This window comes from Setaria italica, unplaced genomic scaffold (genome assembly GCF_000263155.2).
Source record: "Setaria italica strain Yugu1 unplaced genomic scaffold, Setaria_italica_v2.0 scaffold_33, whole genome shotgun sequence".
Taxonomy (NCBI): domain Eukaryota; kingdom Viridiplantae; phylum Streptophyta; class Magnoliopsida; order Poales; family Poaceae; genus Setaria; species Setaria italica.
In genome coordinates this window covers 15,228-22,521 of record NW_014576754.1, presented here as the reverse complement: position 1 = coordinate 22,521, position 7,294 = coordinate 15,228, and the positions used below count along the sequence as shown (strand labels likewise).

The following is a 7,294-nucleotide window of genomic DNA, read 5'->3' as shown; positions in this document are numbered from 1 at the left end:
AGAGCCGGACCTGACGTGTCGTGAAGGGACTCGGCCTGTTTCATCATGAATAAAACCTTGATCATGAGGGATTGGATACAGTTTTTGATTGTCACAAAAAAAAAAGAAATGGCACAGAGTCTTAGGCACGTGTTTCTGAGGAATGACCTGACGGAACCGCGTGTGCAACAGGCAATCTCGCTGCCGTAGACACGTTGAGATGACGTGACAGATAATTCCGGAAACACAGCATGGACTTGGACCTTTTCTCGTAGCCTTGTCCCTGCGACGGGAGGAGGCGCTCGTGCCGAGCAGACGCGCATCCACATTGACCCTGTGGTCAAACGTGATTTGGAAACCTTCACAAAAGAAATGACTCGAATTCACTAAAACTTTATGTAATGAGACTTGGAATATGGAGTCACCGTGACAAATCTGGGGAACAGCACCCTGCAGTATTGTTAGGAAACAGCAGAGCCCATTTGTGCCACTGTAATCAGGAGCCAAAGGTTTTTCAGAATCCAACCCAAGGTTTCAATCATCCACTACTTAAGAAAATCCATTAAGCTAGGTCCCCTGTCATTGTAATCAGAGGGAGTCTTCACAAGTCCAACACGGCATTGCGTAAAAAACAAGCCGAAGACGCAAGGAGACACTGGGACTGGGACCAAAAAGGGACCTACCAGTTTTGAGAAATGTCATGCTCCAAAGATGAAAAGCAAGTAGAACAAGTTCACACACACAGCAGCAGAGACTTGTAGACTTGTGATACAGTAGTATATGCACTCAGGCTTACTGGCTTAACCACTTGAGCTCTGGTTCAGAAGATGGACTTGTTGGCCTCTCCAAGTCAGAACCCAAGTTGCGCTCGAAAACAACGCAGAATTCCAGCTGCAAGACGCGAAACGTTAGCCCAAGATAAGGGAAGAATTGAGGGTCAGAAACACGCGCCCGGGCGCCTGTTTCGTCGCATGACCCTTTTCCTGCGGATTTCCGGTTCCATTATTCTACTACCAGGATTGTGACCCCAGATTTCGATCGCCTTTAACTTTACCTTTTCGGCAAGATTTGATTTTGTTTTAGCTTTTTAGGAGAGCTGCTGTTTTCATCTCATGGAAATTTGCAAATCCCATTGCACCGAAGCTGGTGCAGGGGAAACCAAAAAAGGATTTGCTCTGCAAAGAACAATTTTCACCTTAGCTATTTGGACACTGCAATGAAGCATCACGGCTTCTGCATCTAAACACGCACACACTACCAATGAGACTCATGACTTACTGTCACTGAACATTAACATTTTTTTAAGGAAGAAGGATGTTCTCTTAATCAAAAAGTATCTGCAGTGTTACATTCCTCTTAGAACTGCAGGTTCATGTTATACAGGCCTTGCAGCTTGTGGTTTACACTTATACAACGTGCAGAGTATGCACCTCAGGTCAAAGAAGAAGAAGATGAACAAACATACGAAAGAATGCATTGTACAAGATCAAAAAACATCTTACGACAAACAACCAACAAAATTGTTAACCCTCATCTAACCAATTGAACGAACGCTGCAACGCCTTCGAAAACGGCGGTGCAAAGTCTGCAACTGCGGCGACACGGCGAGGCCGGCCGGCCATGTCAATGAGCAGCGCCGCCGGCTCACTTGCCTTTGTGCTTGGGGAGCGTGAGCGCCACGGCCGGCGTCTGGAACCCCATGAACTGCTGCTTGGGCGACCGCCTGGTGGCCCCCGGCGCCGGGCTCGGGATTGGGAGCCTGGCGCTGGTCGGGGTCGGGAGCCCCATGTAGTGGAGCCGCGGCGACAGCCTGATCCTCGGGCTGGGGCGCGGCGACGGGATCGGCAGCGGCAGCCTGCCCGCGCGCCCGGCGACGGCGCCACCCGCGGCGACAGGTTCACCTGCTCCAGCGCCATGCTCTGCAGGTCCGCCGGGTAGTCCCGGAGGCACCCGATGCGCGCGCCCGTCGGCGTCGACCACTTGAACGACGGCCGCCTCGCCATCATCTCCGGCTCCGCGGCATCCTCCTCCTCGCCGCCGCCGACGGCCATCTCGGCCGCCACCTCCTCCTTCACGATGTCCACCTCCGGCAGCTCCACCGACTGGTCCGTCTCCACGGTCTCGCCGTGCGCCGCAGCTTCGGCGGTGGGCGCTTCGGCCTCCTCCGGCGCCTTCTTGAACGACGGGTACTCGTCGTCGTCGACGGAGCAGCGCTTGACGTTGGCGAGGTCGACGCTGTTCTCCTCGAGGAAGGCGATGAACTCCCTGAAGTTCTCCTCCGTGGGGTGGTAGTGCCCGCTGTATGGCCAGATCGCCCTGAGGACGCCCTCCTTGGCGACGAGCCTCCCGGCGGCCGTCGTGGCGGCGCCGGACAGGAAGCTCGAGTGTTGGAACCTGCCCTTCCTCTTCTGCCCGACGTACAGCGACCGGCTTGTGCTCAGCACGAAGATCCACTTGGACTCCTCGTTCGTGTTCACCAGCTCCCCGCTCTGCTTGTACAGCAGACGCCCTCCCTCCACGATCACCTCGTACGCCGCCCTCTCGTTCTGCGATTGATTGATTTTGGAGTAACATTCAGATCAGTCGCAAGCTTATTTATATATGTTGCAATACAATTAGAATTTTTTTTGATATGTTTATTTAGAAGAATGTTGTGGGCACAGTACATACCGGTCCGAGGTACATGATGAGTTGCGAATAGAGCTTGCTTCTTGGGCATTTGGGGTGATGCTGGTCTCTACCGGCGCCGATGTCCAGCCAGTAGAAGAAGGGCTCGCAGCTGGAGCTGGCGGACCAGATGTCGTAGTAGAGGTGCAGGTTGTGGCCGTAGCGGTGGCGCGGGTCAATCTAATTGAATCGAGGAGGAAGAAGAAACAGATACCAGATGAGAAACATTTCCTCCAATTAATCCAAGAACAAAAATAGAAAAGAAATGAACAAGAGAAGGCAGCTTACCGCTTCGAGCCAGTGCTGGAGCGCGAGCTTCTGGGCCTTCTCATCCTTGGAGAGGCCCTTGCCGACCTTGGCGATCCTCTTGCCCGCCCTGGACCATCGCGACACGGCGGTCTCCTGCTTCCCCCCGTCGAAGAAGGAGATGGACTTAATGTTGAGGTAGACCGAGTCGTAGGTCTTCCACCAGAGCTCCTCGGCGATGATGGCGCTGTCGGCGAGGCTCCGGCGCGTGCGGTGGCCCTTGTAGATCTTCTGCAGCTTGGTGGCCGCCTCGTCGAGCTCCACGCGGGGCCGCGGGGAGATGTACTCGATCATGGCCTGCGCCGGGGACGCCGCCTGGCGGGGGCTCTGCTGCTGCGGCGCCGGCTGCAGCGCCAGAGTCCCCGGGCGCGCGCCGTTGATGCCGCTGCCGCCCCGGCCGGCGGGGGCCGCCGACTCAGGCTCTTGAGGGGGCGCCGCCACCTGCGCCTCCCAGTTCTTGAAGCTGAGCGAGCGCTCGAGGCCGCCGCGCGCCATCTTGGCGGTGGCCCTGGGCGATGATGTCCTCACCGGCGAGAAGCAGCCATCCCGGGGGCTGCGCGGCTTCGGGGACAGGAGGTGGTTGCGCTCTGTGTTGAGCAGACTCAGAGACATCTCCCGGCTGGGTCCTTCCTGCAGGGACGGTGTCGCTGGTGCCGGAGAGCCGATCGTTCCTGCAAGTGAATCATGGGCATGGTGATGATCAGCTTAGGAAACTAGTATGTTGCTGGACAACGAAAATCCTAGTAGTTTAGGAGTTCGTCAGAGAATCAGGCTGGTGGTTGCAGGGCTAGCATATCAGCAATTGTTTGCAGAGCTAAATGCAATTATCCAAGCGAGGGACAGTGCTTGGCCTTATATAAAATAAAATAAAACTAGCATCTATCTTATCCTGAGCGAAGAAAAGTCTCAGGAATGGCAGCAAAACGGAAGCTTGGCCTTTATTGCGAGCGCCGTACTATAGGGCAGGGCAGGAGATTAAGAGAAATCACAACCACTCAAACGACCTAAAATCTCCCAACAGAGTACACCAGCAGCACACCAGAAGAAGAAGGAAGAAAAAACTAGTGGTAACTGGTAAATTCGTAGCATCGGTACATACCCAGAGAGCGGATGGGAGAAGGAGAACCGGAGGTCGAGAGCTCGCCGCCGTAGCCCGTAGGTGTGGCGTTGCTTTGAGGTTTCAGTAGTTGTTGGTCCGTGGCTGGCACTCTCGGGGCAGGATGGGGGCGCCTATATATACATGCGCCAGCTCCATGGAGACCATGGAGGCAGAGGAGTACGAGTCCAAGTTGTGCGTTGCGGAGGCAGGGGGCGTGCGGTCTGGTGCGGGAGACGACGAGGACGACGACTGGGACCGAGCGACCGGTCGTTGCCGCGCGAGCGGGGGATGACCCTGGGGTTGCCGACGAAGCCTCCGCGTCCCTGCCCTGCCCGGTTTCGCACGTCAGCGCGGCCGTATCCACCCTCAGCGCAGCTTGTGGGTTTTGCGCGGCGGCGTTGTTTGGTCTTGGTTGGAACGGAAGCGAGCAGCCGAGCCAGGCGTCCATTCGAGTCCGCCTCGCCCAGCAAAGGTCCGTATGCACGACAGGGATGCTCGGCGTTGGTTGGCCGGTTGAAGCGATCAACCGGGGAAACATCAACCAAACACGTACGGTACCATGCAGTAGTGATCTCTTGATGGATGCACACTGGACACGTACACATAACACACGACTTTTGTTACCGCGCTCGACCTAGCTGCCGACCAAGCACGTACAGTCAACTTTTTGTTTCTTTCGCTGGTCTCTTGGGCCCAGAGACTCCGAGAGTTACCGCATTCCCTAACTTTGACCATTTACGGTTCACTGTATTAGTATACTGCTTCTCTGGGTCATAAATAAGTGCTGTTCTCAGCAAGAACAAGGTTAAAAAAACAACTTTTTTCATTTAATTTTATTTATTTTTACATATTTGTAGAGTCTACATAGGAAAAGAAACATATGGTATATTAATATCGATGCCACACCGATCAAGAAAACGTTAGATTACTTGGGGGAGAACTCTAAGGCTACATCTTTTTTGTCTAAAAGAAAAAAAGTTACAATCTGACAAGAAGGGATGGACTTTTCTTGTTTAGATTCCGTACCATCTATTATTACATTTATTAATTATATAATCTTATTTCATGGATTGTTGACGCGCCATGACATTTATCAAATATATATGCGTATCCTGATGATGATCCTCAATATGATACTGTTGCTTCGCCTTACTACTAGATACTATCACTATCATGATGGCTGCCATGCATGATGTGGCATTGATTTAGTTATCTTGCTATCTTGTTCCACAATGCTTTGACTCTCAACTCCCCCGGTGGTACAATATTGTGAGCCGTTCCACATGCGTCTTTCCGAGTCATTGAAATATTTACTAGAGGTGTAAGGCTTACATCTCTCTCCTATAGAGATCGTCAAAGTCAAAATTTCAAACAAAAGAAAACGTGGGGAGTAAATACCTATAATATGTAGCAACATTACCGCAAGTTCCATGTAAGTGCCTATGATCTTCTAGCTGTCCAAGGCTGGCGTTATCTTCTAGAAAGCTATTCTTTTGAACAATGCCACTATTATCCTCATTAGAAGGTTTACAATCATTTTATAGTTTAATGGCTTCGAAAGATGTTTTATAGAATTTATAAGCTTATTCAACAGCTATATACTTTTTACACCTTACATTATTTTCTTTTTTATTTTTGTAGAATATTTTGATACCAATTGCTTAAAGCTTTCTTATAGGTATGGGCCATATATTAGCTGATTTGTATTGGGTAACGTCCTGCAACAATATAAATTTGCTAAGAAATTATGTTTGCCATTTGGTAAATGTTTCCGAAACGTTAGGCACCTATTAGATTTATGTGATATTGGTAGTTCTACTCACTAGGATATTTCAAATTTTCAATGAGTCATTTGACAATTGAGTATTTATAGGATTTGAATTTTTTCTCTCTCCAAAATTTTCCTTTATATATGAACATTATTCATGATTGTCAAACCACACACACACACACATATATATATTTAGTACCCAGGGTACGGAATACCCTATTCCGTACCCGAGCCATCCTCAAGCGATCGCGCACCAGGCCGACTTCCTCCCCGCGCGCAAGACCGCAACCTCCGTCCTGGGTGTTCTTTTAGCACCGCGCCTTGCCCGCCCACGTACCTGCGCGCCCCTCACACATCGTGGTGGACCCAAACACAAGCAGCAACCGCGAATTGTTGGTGGCAGCAGTCTGGGTGATGGTGAGTGTGTGAAGGGGAGGGTATATGTCACTGCGGCTGAGCTGGGCGAATCCGCGATGCGGTGGTTTTATGGCGTGCGCAGATGGCTGCCAAATGTGCAGGTACAGGTAGGAACAGGCATTTGCTTCACTGTGCTGCCATCAATTGCATATGCATCATCATTTCATTTTGCTGTCTCATTTCCAATCAATAGCAAATCACCTGAGGCACGACTAGGTTCTTATTTTATTTAATAGCTTCTACCTTGAGCTATTAAATCCGGATAAAAACAGTGGATTATTGCAGTATGGAACTTGTTTGTTTCAACTAGCGCAAACAACAACTAGCCAGGAACGTTTAACTGAAAGTTATCTGGCTGTAAATAATGCCATGTGCGAACACAAAATCTTCATTATATCCATTATAGCATTGAGTTAGCTAGTTTCGTAATCACAGATAAGGGCATGTGTGAATGGAAAAGGCTCTTTGCCTTGCAAAGACAACATATTGATCATATCATTGCGAACTAGGAAACCATTATAAAACTATAATAGCAACTCTTGTAGCCTGATGAAAAATAATGACATGCGACTGTAAAGGATTTAATTTTATACAGTCAAGCATCGAGTTGTTTTCTTGGTAAAAAATAATGACATTTGTCATTGCAAAAACATTGCAAACTCAAACTTCATGTTGACCTTGTCAGAATGAGTTGAAATGAGTACATACCACACTATCCTGCAAATTAGAAAAGATCATAACCTCTACACCTAGAATGTCGAATGTGTGCACTCATAATTACAACAAAATCAGAAATTCGAGTGCAGGAATACACTCCTCACACGGCCTATGCACGTAAATGACTAGGTACTTCAGCACCGTAGTGACACTATGGTGCATCTCCAGCTGTCGCTATACTGTAGTGTTGACAATCTGAACGGGCTGCTGGACTATTATCAGCCCTAAGAACAAAACCAAACTGGTTGCTCCCTGCTATCACTAAATCTTGGACTGCTAACTGCTTGAGGAAAACATCAGCAAGTTTTCCCACTTCTTAGTTTAATTCATCAACCTCT

At 49.7% G+C, this 7,294-nt stretch overlaps 1 pseudogene; it reads right to left on the bottom strand.

The window, feature by feature from the left end:
- Nucleotides 1-1,281: 1,281 nt before the first annotated feature.
- LOC101780423 lies at nucleotides 1,282-4,529 on the bottom strand (annotated as a pseudogene).
- Between the last annotated feature and the right edge of the window lie 2,765 nt (nucleotides 4,530-7,294).